Source organism: Zootoca vivipara, chromosome 5, assembly GCF_963506605.1.
Source record: "Zootoca vivipara chromosome 5, rZooViv1.1, whole genome shotgun sequence".
In the NCBI taxonomy this organism is placed as follows: domain Eukaryota; kingdom Metazoa; phylum Chordata; class Lepidosauria; order Squamata; family Lacertidae; genus Zootoca; species Zootoca vivipara.
The window spans coordinates 65,749,534-65,763,118 of record NC_083280.1 but is presented as its reverse complement, the minus strand read 5'-3'; the positions used below and the strand labels follow the sequence as shown (position 1 = coordinate 65,763,118).

Sequence of the window (13,585 nt, the reverse complement as noted above, 5' to 3'; positions counted from 1 at the left end):
TCACTCCAGTGTCCCCAGTTTTCAAGCTCAAACCCCCTCCCCCCCAAAAACCCCCAACCTAAGGTGATTTCTATTTCCTATTAAATATATCTTTCTGAAATTTGGCAGCTTTCATGTCCTCAAAAGGGAAAGCATAGCTGCATCCAATTCTGGGGGAAATATTATAGCTGGAGGTTTTTACTTAATTTTCTTTTATTTAAAATCTACATTTTCAAGGCTCCGTGCACCCACCCACACCCTCTGATGGACTCGTTTGAAATCTAGTTTAGTGCAAATGGTCAACAACGGTTTCCTTAGTGTGCTCCAACAATACAACATAGTATTCTGGACATTTCAGTGTGCTTTGGTGAGTTTGAAGAGTGATATTACACATTTTGAGGACTATCCACAAAGTGACTACACAACGAACCTTCAGCTCAATATGATTGAAAAGAAAATGGGGGAGGGAGGGAAACACTGTGGCAACTTCAAGATGGCAGACCAACCCGTTCCAGTAAAATATATGAGGCTGCTGGTTACAAAAGTGGGACAGTTGCCAACCTGGTTAGCAATGCGAGATTACACCCCAGTTGGGCTTGTTATAAGTGTCTGGGGAGGCTATAATAGATTTGTCAAGAAGTACATTGATGTGAAGAAAGGATGATGATTGCAAACGTGGTCATCAGCTACGTCTGGAGCTACGACCATATAAAGCATGAGTGCTGGAGGAAGTATCACTGAAGCTTGATGGGCCAGAAGAATACAAGCTGCCATACTGTGACTCGTAGTGGGAGTTTGCTTCAACTGAATGGTCTAACTGAAGGTTCTAACCTTCTAGGCATTCCAGCGTATTCTGTGACCAATACAGTGGTACCTCGGTTTACAAACACAATTGGTGCCGGAAGACGTACTTAACCTGAAGTTTACTTAAGCTGAAGCGAACTTGAAAGTAATGGAAAGTGGATTAATCCGTTCCAGGTGGTCCGTGAAGTACTTAAACTGAAGCGTACTTAACCTGAAGCGAACTTTCCCATTGAAAGTAATGGAAAGTGGATTAATCTGTTCCAGACGGTCCGTGAAGTACTTAAACTGAAGCGTACTTAACCTGAAGCGAACTTTCCCGTTGAAAGTAATGGAAAGTGGATTAATCCGTTCCAGACGGGTCCGCGGAGTACTCAACCTGAAGCGTACTTAACCCGAGGTATGAGTGTAAATGGTTCCGGAAGTCCATACTTTACCTGAAGCGTACTTAACCTGAAGTGAACTTTCCCATTGAAAGTAATGGAAAGTGGATTGATCCGTTCCAGACAGGTCCGTGGAGTACTTAAACTGAAAATACTCAAACCGAGGTGTACTTAAACCGAGGTATGATTGTAATAAAATATTTACTTTCATAGGGTTGCCATATGTCCAGAATTTTCTGGACATAGCTGGGATTCAGCCATCAGAAATAGTGTCTGGGCGGAAATCGCTGAGATGTATGGGAAACTCTGGAGGTATGGCAACTCATGTCGGGGGTGGGCGAAGCTCAACAACTTTCATGTCTGGCTTTTCACTTTCTGAAATATGGCAACCCTACTTTCAAAAGGGGGGAGGGTGAAAATGGGGAATAGCTGAAAAAGACAAACACTGTATAACAAGCAAGCAAGGGCCAGCCAGTAATTGATCTGTGTCATGGGCCATCACAACAGGTCTACTTTTAACTGTTAATCTATGTGGGATAACAATTGAAACCCACACAGTTCTAATTCTCCCCCAAAATACAACACAGCCTCAATCCTGACAGACATTTTTCATCAAATAAAACAATCCATAATAAAACATTATTGAAGAAAGTCAAACATAAAGTACACATTCAAAGCAATGTAGTTGACAGGAAAGCTGAAGTATTATCTTAAAGATTTCAAAACAAAACATCATATAAGGTATGAAAGATGATGGCAAAACAGATTGGAACTCGAACGCCTTGCGACTCAAACGTTTTGGCTCCTGAACGCTGCAAACCCGGAAGTGAGTGTTATGGTTTGCAAACGTTCTTTGGAACCCAAATGTCCAATGTGGCTTCTGATTGTCTGCAGGAGCCTCCAGCAGCCTGGTCCAGCAAGCTCTTTTTATGTCCTTATATGCTAGCCAAGCAATCATGATAATTGATATATTTACCTGAAACTCATCAGGGCATCTTAGCCAAATTATCAAAACTGAAATACAGCCTTTCTTTGACTCCAAACATAAATGGGAATGTGTTTCAGATGCCTTCCAACAACAGAATGCTTTGGCCCTTTCAGATCTTTTAGCAATGAGCCTATATCTCTGGATTGCATGCTACGAGTCTTATTTTCCTTGTAATGTACAATAGCAGAAATAACTGTCGAGCAAAAGACATTCCTCAGGTTATAGGTAAGTGGTAGCTGAAAGGCTAAGGTGATGTTCACTGCCCATGCAGCTAATGATTGCAAGGGAAATGTTGTATGTGACTGGTGTCATTTATCTATCATCTTTATCTTATGTTTCTGGTATAAAAGAGGAGCCAAGAATGTTCATCATCAAAGTGTTTGAACTTCTCAGTGGAGCAAGTGACTTTTGTGGAAGGTTAGTGTGACCTAACTTTATTTTAGAGTTTGTTTTAGGGCTACATGGAGCCACACATGGAGATGAATGCTTGTGTGAATTTTCAAGATGAATGAACTGAGATGAACGAATTGAAAAACGTTATAACCTATTTCCTTTCCGCCCTTCATTCCTCTTTAAAGTAATATGAGAAAAGAATGAGAAGGGCTTCAGAATGAATCATAGAATCATAGAGTTGGAAGAGACCACAAGGACCATCCACTCCAACCCTCTGCCAAGCAGGAAACACCATCAAAGCATTATTGACATATGGCTGTCAAGCCTCTGCTTAAAGACCTCCAAAGAAGGAGACTCCACCACACTCCTTGGTAGCAAATTCCACTGCCGAACAGCTCTTACTGTCAGGAAGTTCTTCCTAATGTTGAGGTGGAATCTTCTTTCTTGTAGTTTGAATCCATTGCTCCGTGTCCGCTTCTCTGGAGCAGCAGAAAACAATCTTTCTCCCTCCTCTATATGACATCCTTTTATATATTTGAACATGGCTATCATATCACCCCGCAACCTTCTCTTCTCCAGGCTAAACATACCCAGCTCCCTAAGACGTTCCTCATAAGGCATCGTTTTCAGGCCTTTGACCATTTTGGTTGCCCTCTTCTGGACACGTTCCAGCTCGTCAGTATCCTTCTTGAACTGTGGTGCCCAGAACTGGACACAGTACTCCAGATGAGGTCTGACCAGAGCAGAATACAGTGGTACTATTACTTCCCTTGATCTAGATGCTCTACTCCTATTGATGCAGCCCAGAATTGCATTGGCTTTTTTAGCTGCTGCATCACATTGTTGACTCATGTCAAGTTTGTGGTCTACCAAGACTCCTAGATCCTTTTCACATGTACTGCTCTCAAGCCAGGTGTCTCCCATCCTGTATTTGTGCCTTTCATTTTTTATTTTTTATTTTGCCCAAGTGTAGTACTTTACATTTCTCCTTGTTAAAATTCATCTTGTTTGCTTTGGCCCAGTTGTCTAATCTGTTAAGGTCATTTTGAAGTGTGATCCTGTCCTTTGAGGTATTAGCCACCCCTCCCAATTTGGTGTCGTTTGCAAACTTGCTCAGGATGCCCTCAAGCCCATCATCCAAGTCATTGATAAAGATGTTGAATAAGACTGGGCCCAAGACAGAACCCTGTGGCACCCCACTAGTCACTACTCTCCAGGATGAGGAAGGGACATTGATGAGCACCCTTTGGGTTCGGTCAGTCAGCCAGTTACAAATCCACCGAATGGTAGCATTGTCTAGCCCGCATTTTACCAGCTTCTTTACAAGAATATCATGGGGCACCTTGTCAAAAGCCTTGCTGAAATCAAGATAGGCTACATCCACAGCGTTCCCTTCATCTACCAGGCTTGTAATTCTGTCAAAAAATGAGATCAGATTAGTCTGACATGACTTATTTTTCAGAAATGACATGTGCTTTGGATTCAGAATAACCTTAACAACAGCTTAGAACAGGATGTGATGTGTGTGTGTATAAGTATAGCTTGAGCAAGTCACACTGAACTCAGTAGAGCAAGAACAGGAAGAAATCCTTGGAAGCTGGATCTGCTGCCCCTGTGGATTCTGCCATCTGAGGCAGCAGGTCAACTTACCTCATGGCTTGGCCAAAGCTGCCCAGACTGCCCCACTTTTGCCAATCTGGGTTCACTCTGGGTGCATCTGTGGCTGACTCCACCCAATCCAGCTAAATCCCAGGTCAATCTGAACCAGTTCAGGCACAGGAAAACTCGGCTCTCCAGATGTTTTGGACTACAACTTCCATCATCCCTGACCACTGTTCCTGTTGGGAGTTGTAGTCCCAAAACAGCTGGAGGGCCAGGTTTGCCTATGCCTGGTTCAGGATCTTGGATTCACCCTAGTTTATAGGAAGATGAGACCTCTGTTCTATACTACTGACTTTCTTTAACCTCTATTTGTCATTGACCTTGTCTCTTTGATTTCTCTCAGCCTTTATAGCATTTTCAACAATGGCAGATTCGGCTCAAAAGATCAAAATGCTTTTTTCCCTTAGCTCCTGTGACTAGAATTAAGTATTCCAAAAGCCCTGCAATAAAATTGCTTCGCCTTCCAGAAAGACTCCTCACGGTATGTCCTGTCTCTTCTTTCCAGTACCTGCTCATCCCCAGGATCATAAACCAAGCTTGCTAATCTCTGTGAACTGTACAGAGTTGGTGTAGACATCCGGCTGGCTGTGACACAGGACACTTAAAGGTTACTGAGATGATGTAGGGGAAAGTACTCTATGTAAAGGACTGTGATTATTAAGTCTGCTTCATCAGTATGGCAACAAAATTTGGAGAAGGCATTAATAGGCTAAAAGTCAAATATTTCAACAGACCATTCTTGATGTATTTTACAAGTTATACTTGGCAAAAGGCAATTTCTTGCCCGGAATGGACTGCTCAAATGGATAGTTAGTACCTTCTGTAGTTGGAGACTCTTTAATAGCATTTATGGAAATGTCTTCTTTTTCAGTGGCTATAACACAGAAAATATAAATATGGTAAGTGCCATCCAAAAAGTTGATAATAAGGTTTAAGACTGTAGTTCTGGTATGTCTTTTTATTATTCTTTCCCCTATGAAAAGGGGGGAAATTAGCCAATTTTTTCATATACATTTTTCATGTATATGAAGAAGTTTAAGAAATTAAGAAAGATCATGTACACAGGCAAAACTCAGTCATTCCGTTTGCTTCCTTGTTCACCTGCAAAACTATTTTTATGAATTCTAATAGAATTTAACCAAATCTGTGCCTTCAAGACTCATGTGCAGCCCAGAACTAATGTTTTTCGCTTTTCCAGGATGTTTCAACACAGTTTGTGGCTGAAAAGTATATGCAATTAAATAGCATTCTGAGACAAAATGCAATTAGAAATATGTATTTTTGAGAGGAAGTTCTGCACAATTCATTGGATTTGCATGCAGTAATACGTACATACTACAAGCTGTGCAAATCCTTGGATTTCACATTTATGCCGGGGGGAGATGACAATTCTCCATTGATATAAACAGTGTTAAGCTGTTCACTCTTCCTTTTCCTGGGCTGAGGTAAGTCCTGGGAGGCACTACTTTGGTTTCCTTCGGATGACACAGCACCAGAAATGTTCTCGTATCTGCTTATTTACAAATGTACAAATACAGCACAGTGGAAGCAGACTGTCAGATTCTAATTCTTAAGTCTCCACACACAGCTCCATTGGTTTCTGGGTCACCAGCAGAGCATAGGTAAATAGCACCCAGGTTGGGCGCACCCCCCCAAAGGTGCATGGAGGGAGCCCGCTGCAGCACCAGCGCAGGGGTGTGCTCACGCACCCCAGTCCAGCAGAGTGGGACTCTCCTCTCTCTGCTGGAGCTGCCGGGCCAGCTGCGAGGAATCAGGAGCTTCCTCATGTGCCATAATCTCTCTCCACCCCCAGGTCAGTCTTGACCCAGGGGAGGAGCCTCAGCTGGACACCCTATAGTCGCTGTCCTTCCTGACCCAGGGAAGGAGGAGTTGCGGCTGGGCACCACAGCCACTCTCTGCCCTTGTGTCAGGATTGGCCCTGGGAAGGGGGAGCTGCTGTTGAGTGTGCCAGGCAGGAGCGGGACACGCAGAAGGTGATCTTCATGCCCCGTGCTCTCCAGCCCCTGCCACTGTCAGGGCATGAAGGGGATCGGGGGGGGGGAAGCACCTGGTTCACGCCCCCCCTGTTTGTGCGCTCAGGGCCATGGCCCCCATGGCTATGCAACTGTGGCCCAAGGTCTCTCTGTCACATTCTCCATTTCCCTTACTTTCTCTGTAGGTCACAGGGACAACAGCAGGGACAGCTGAGGCTTTCCCCACTCCCAACTTTCTCCCCTCTATCATCCCATTTCATTGACAGAAAGTGGTGTCAAGAACCTAAAAGTACTATGCCTTTCATAGTGGACCGCACTCTGTCCTGTGTCAAAATTTTGTTGTTGCCAAAATTGGTGAAGTAGTTCAGAAAACACATTTAGTAGTTCTTTCCTGCATACTTTTAATGGACTGCAGACTATTTTTAATAGTCTTTTAACAGGCAGATTTTTAATAGAGTGCAGGAAAGTGCTTAATGGCAAAACAATCAACAATATCCAGAAACGGCTAAGCAATTCTGAGCTCTAACTTGAGAGTCAAAGGATCCTTCTCCAAACAAATTCGGGTTGACAGATACAGTCTTACTTATTTGATTTAGATAAAAATATATTTAGCAAATTAAGTTTCCTTTGTGCAAGTTTCCTTTATAGCTTCAACTTGCAAACCCAGGTAAGACTTTTACACTGCAAATCTATGCATGTCTGCTCAAAAGTTCAATGGGAATTATTCTCAGACATGTGTATCTAGAGCTGCAGTCATATTGAAAGTAGTGTGAATGTCAATTAAGTATACTTATTTATTTATCTGGACAACTTATATGCCACTTATAGTTAAACAAAGCTCTTAGTGATTTACACCTTAACTAAACAGCAAATTTTAAAAGTGTCAGAGAATTTTGGCACTCTATAAAACACAAGTAACAACTCAATTCAGCATCTCTTTTAGCCCTTAATCTAGCAATGCTTTATTTCATTCATTGTCTTTGCTACTAGGCTTCCCATTCAAGGGTTTTGACTGGGAAGATGAGACCAAGAATAAGGAAAAACTCAATCAGGTAGGGTAATTCACAATTATTGAAAAGGAAAACCTTTGGAGCAGAAAAGTAAGGAGAAAAGAAGGTTGGGCAGGATCTATTTACACAACTGCCAACAGGAATTGTAATAGGAATTCCCCTTGGCACTAAGGACAATGGATTACAATGGTGTAATTCCATATAACCAGTTTTTAATACCGAAGGAAACTCCCTCCCATTAACTGTGAGTGTTTAATTGGACTGAGTATTTTAAATTAGGAATTAGGGTAGGACGTTAAAATTTGGAAGTCCGTCCTCCCGGAAGCGCTGGTGGGAGAGCGCTGAAGACGATTACAGCCTCTACAGCTGTGAGCGAATTGGCAAAAAAACCCACTTTCCTTTTGAGAAGAAAGCCCCTGCCAATTAAGGGCAAAGGCAGGAGGTAATTTAAGTAAAGGACTGAGCCCTAAAGACTTTTAAAAGACTTGGTTTCTGCCGCTTGCTTTCCCTGAAAGCGGAGACCCCAGCCAACAGACAGGCATTGTGATGTCTGAACAAGAATATAACGTCTGCTGCAAAATTTTACTCAAGGAGGCTTTGGGAAAAATACAAAGTCTCTGAGCCTAGTCAGACAAAGTGTGACCTTGGAAACCCAGCTGTTGTTATGGCTGGGACCCAGGGAAGAAAAGGCTCAATACCAAGTTTACAGAGCACACAAACTCCTAAAGAACAAAAGAAGATGCCAGGAGCAATAGCGAAACAGGCAGCTACAATACAGACAACATTAGATCCAGCATTACAAGAGCCAAGGAAATTGACACTGCCACCACCATTAGAGCCAAGGAAACCATTAACAGCATCATTGCAACAGCCACCATCTGAAAATTCACAGATTCTGGAGGCATTGAGAGACTTTAAATTGCATATGATAGAGCGCTTGGACAGTCTTGAAACTGTGGTAAAATCCAATGCTTCAGTTATAAAAGAAATTCACCAGGATCTGTCATCTTTGAAAAAAGACGTCCAAACCAATACAACACATATACAAGGAGTGGCTGAAAGAGTATCAGAATTGGAGCAGCAAAGAGTGGCTTCAGAGAGACAGGAGGAAGCGATGCAGATTTCCTTGGCCTTCTTACAATTACGTCAGAATGAATCCTATATTTGCATCAGGAATTTTCCGGAAGTGGACAGAGCTACTTTGAGAGAAACTATCATTGAAGAGTTCGCTTTACAGTGGGAACTGGACAAGATTGTGGAATAAGCCTATAGATTTGGACCAAGAGGGGAAAAAGTTCAAGATTTCCTGGAGATTGCATGATTAAATTTCAAAACCGTGCACAGAGAGATTTCATCTTGAGTCTGCCTTTTAAGAAGAAACTGGTGATAAAACAACAACAGATAGTGCTGTTTAAAGACATTCCTAAGCTGTTTCTCAATTATAGATCCAAATATCTCGATTTGGCAAGCTCATTGACAAGATTGGGAATATCCTTTCATTGGGAATTTCCACAAGGCCTCTTCTTTGAATACAAAGGCAAGAAGTATAAGATCACAACACCAGAGGAGAAGAGGAAATTTATGCAAAAGAACGACAAGGATTTTGTATCTTCATCTGGAACAAGCAGCAGAGCAGAGACTTCGAGTGCAACTGGTGGACAAGAGCTAGAAGGTGCCACAGCGGCATTTGTGGATCTCACCCTAGGAGCTGAAGGAACATCATAGACAACATGTCTCAAAGGATTCTAAGTTGGAACATTAATGGGATAAATACAAGGCCGAAATGCAACCGAATACACCACGAATTGATAAAACAAAAATTGGATGTGATATGTTTGCAAGAAACCCATGTGACTAGAGCACATAGTGAAATTTTACAAAATAAAAGATTGGGAGTGGAATATATCTCATCGGATAAAGTCAAGAAAAGAGGAGTGGTGATCTATCTGAAAGAAAATTTTGAATCTTAATTGGCATTCAAAGATGACATTGGAAGATTTTTGGCAGTTGAGGTTAAGCTGCAGGGAGAGAAACACCTATTTGTTGGAATTTATGCACCGAACGATGCTAAATCAGACTTTTTCAAGAAACTACATGAAGAACTATTGGAATATATGGACTACACCGTGGTATTGATGGGAGATTTTAATGCAGTAGTATCAACATTGATGGACAGAGCTCAAAGACAAAAAATTACCAACGAAGGCAGATTACCTAAAACCTTCTTCGATATGACAGACAACCTGGAACTGGTGGACATTTGGAGATTGAAAAATCCACTGGAAAAAGACAGCACCTTTTTCTCAGAATCAAAACAAACCTGGTCCAGAATTGATTATATATGGATAACAAAGAATTTGGCAACCAAGGTGACCAAAATGGAGATCCGCCCCAGGACTTTTTCAGACCATAAGGCTTTGTTAATGGAATTGAGAATAAATATACAGGGTTCCTTTAGATGGAGAATGGATGATGCTTTGATGAGGAATGAAGAGATAGTGGCAAAGGCCCAAAAGACAATAAAAGACTATTTTGAGACTAATTTGACAACAGGAATGGAATTAAGAACAGCATGGGATGCAAGTAAAGCGGTGATGAGGGGATTCCTGATTCAACAAAGTGCATTGCAGAAGAGACAAAGAAATGAAAAGAGAGAGTATATTTTGCAACAATTAAAAGAGAAAGAAAAAAAGCTGAGAAAAAAACCTAAAGATAAACAAATACAGAAAGAAATAAAGCTGCTACAGGTACAGTTAACGCAAATAACAAATTCAGAGATTGAATGGAAAATAAAAATGATGAAGCAAAAAAGTTTTGAATCTGCGAACAAATGTGGAAAATTATTAGCGTGGCAATTGAAAAAAAGACAGAAACAAAGCACCATCACCAGTATAAAGATAGAGGATAAAACAATAGAGAACCCAGTGGAGATAAGAAAAGCCTTTCAAAAGTATTATAAAAAATTATACAAACAAGATAAAGAACAACAGGAAAAAATAGATCAATTACTGGGGAAATACGGATTACAGAAATTATCAAAGGAGAAAAGGGCTTCGCTGAACCACAAAATAAATAAACAAGAAGTGGAGGAGGCAATAAAGTAATTATCAATAGGTAAATCACCAGGCCCGGATGGGCTATCGGCAAAATACTATAAGATTTTGAAAGATTGGATAGTTGAACCATTGAAAGATCTATGCAACAGTATATTTAGAGGAGAGAAGGCACTAGATACATGGAAAGAGGCTTTTATAACATTGATACCAAAACCGGATACAGACGCTACAGAAATGAGAAATTACCGCCCAATATCACTCCTGAATGTGGATTACAAAATTTTTGCAAGTATTATGGCATCAAGGTTGAAAAGATTATTGAAGGATTATATTCATAAAGACCAGGCAGGGTTTTTACCCAACAGACATCTGAAAGATAATATATGAAATATTGTTGATATATTAGAGATGCTGGAAGTATTGGTCTTCATTGATGCTGAAAAAGCTTTTGACAACATTTCTTGGAGGTTTATGATAACCAATTTTGAAAGGATGGGTGTTGGGGGGGGGAGTTTATTAAGGGTTTGTCAGCCATATATACCGAACAAAAGGCCAAGATTGTGGTGAATGGAGTGATTTCAGAAGAGACTAGGATTGAAAAGGGAACAAGACAAGGATGCCCACTCTCCCCTTTGTTATTTATCACAGTTCTAGAAGTACTTTTGGAAAGGATTAGTATGGAAGAGGAGGTGATAGGGATTAAAGTTGGGAAATTGAAAGCCTTCGCTGATGACTTGGTCTTAACAATGCAAGAGCCTGAAAAAAGTGTACCTAAGGCCTTAGAAATAATACAGGAGTTCGGTGAGCTGGCAGGGTTTATATTAAATACAATGAAAACCAAGGTATTAAGTAAAAATTTAACTTTCGAGGAAAGTGAGAATTTACAAAAAGCTACTGGTCTGACATTTGTGAAAAAGGTGAAATACCTGGGGGTAAACATGACAGCTAGAAATATACAATTGTTTAAAAACAATTATGAGAAATTGTGGAATGAAGTAAAGAGAGACTTAGAAACATGGTCAAAACTGAAGCTGTCCTTGTTAGGACGTATTTCAGTGATAAAGATGAATGTGTTGCCAAAAATGTTATTTTTATTTCAAGCACTACCTATCGTAGAGAAACAGTCATGTTTTCGAGACTGGCAAAAAGCACTATCAAGATTTATCTGGCAGGGGAAGAAACCAAGAATTAAGTGTCAGAGAATTTTGGCATTCTATAAAACACAAGTAACAACTCAATTCAGCATCTCTTTTAGCCCTTAATCTAGCAATGCTTTATTTCATTCATTGTCTTTGCTACTAGGCTTCCCATTCAAGGGTTTTGACTGGGAAGATGAGACCAAGAATAAGGAAAAACTCAATCAGGTAGGGCAATTCACAATTATTGAAAAGGAAAACCTTTGGAGCAGAAAAGTAAGGAGAAAAGAAGGTTGGGCAGGATCTATTTACACAACTGTCAACAGGAATTGTAATAGGAATTCCCCTTGGCACTAAGGACAATGGATTACAATGGTGTAATTCCATATAACCAGTTTTTAATACCGAAGGAAACTCCCTCCCATTAACTCATCCTCCAAGAACTGAAAACTGGAAAGCACTTGAAGCAGGCAAGTGCTTCTTATTGACATGATAACTAATATATATCATGCAGGGAGCAGACTGTTAAGTACATAGTGGGTGAAATTAGCCAGTTTATGAAATGAAGTACATGAGCAGTAACACAGTAAAGAACATTGGACAATCAAAATACTGCTGGCAGGAAAGTTTAGAAAATTGAAGTGATGTGTCATTGGATACTAGCAGGAAGAAGAGGTGGGTGGGTGGGTTTTGCACAATAGCTAGTGACTCAGTTTTTTGCAGAGTAACAGGAGCAGTGAACCTGAGTAGGGAGAATATTTCAGCAAAGGTAGATTTTGAAGCCAACCATTCGTAGTGCATTCCCAGCTTTGCTAATCATTTCCCAAAAATATTGGTCCAAGGAGAACTGTACAGTATGTATTAGGTATTTTTTAAAAAATCCTTATCTACTAATCTGTAGGTCCCTTAGGGTAGGGTGGGAGAAAGACCCTGAGTTGTGAGAGCCTGTAATGGGTAAAGAAATGGTTACTTTGGGAACTGAACGATCTGCCAGGTAAAGGAGCTTAGAGAATGGAAACTGAAGTGCAGAAATGGGAAAGGAGTTAAATTCCATAGCATTAAAAGAGTAAGCTTCACATAGTGCAGGCTGGGCATCATTGGAAGGAAGGAAGAGACAAGAAACTCTGTGATGAGAAATTACTTGGTAAAGATGAATTATTGGTATGGACAATGAGGTGAGTCCTAAAATTGATTCAGACGAAGAGATAAAGGGCAGCAGCAGTCAGTCCAAACCTTGCCACTACCCACTCCAGCTTTTTCCTGGCAGCATGTAGTAACACTGGTATTGGGAGGAAAGCTACATGTCTCTAACCCAACACACCACCCATCACTAAGAATGATGAGAATTCAGAGGGAAGAGAATCCGTCTCATAATCATTTGTATACCCAAAGATGAAAAACGTCAGGCAATGATTCAACAGGTTTCTTTCTATTTCATCCACCCTCCTCCACCTTCCTTTATATAAAATGGAAGATAGGTCTGTGCCAACTTCAGTTTGGTCTGGAGGAAAAGACCAGCTCTCAGACCCAACAGCCAAACTAAGAACCTTGTTTCTCACCCAATTCATTCTGGAATGGTCTCATCTGGATTTCCTCTGGGGCTTGGATGCACCTCAACGCATGTATAATGAAATCATTGATCTGATGAAGCAACAGGCTTAACCCAGTGCCAAAACATGCCAGCATCGACTCAATTTTTTTAGTCATCGCAAACAAATCTGCTACCAGGTGTCCTCAATACATCTGCAGAATTGATTATTATTAAATAATCAACCTGAGCCCCATCTGCCACCCACCTAGGAGAAGGAAAACTCTGGTCCTAAAGCTCTGCTGCCTTGCAATATTTCTTTGGCAGAAGAAAAGGCTAAGGAGCAAACAAACTCTACACCAGGCATCCCCAAACTTTGGTCCTCCAGATGCTTTGGACTACAATTCCCATCATCCCTGACCGCTGGTCCTGTTAGCTAGGGATCATGGGAGCTGTAGGCCAAAACATCTGGAGGGCTGCATTTTGGGGGTGCCTGCCCTACACAAATCCAGAGTGGAGTCCCTAAGACGGTTGGATGGCACCTTCTACACTTCCTTCTGGCAACACCTGCAGCCAAGTTGGTGTCTAATGGGTTCCTCTGCTTTCCTTTGGACCACATCTGCGAGAGACTAATAGTTGGGTCTTGTGGTCTGCG

At 41.2% G+C, this 13,585-nt stretch overlaps 1 pseudogene; it reads left to right on the top strand.

Moving 5' to 3' along the window:
* The first annotated feature begins 472 nt into the window (after positions 1 to 472).
* LOC118096650 (ATP synthase subunit f, mitochondrial-like) lies at positions 473 to 720 on the top strand (annotated as a pseudogene).
* Positions 721 to 13,585: the final 12,865 nt, after the last annotated feature.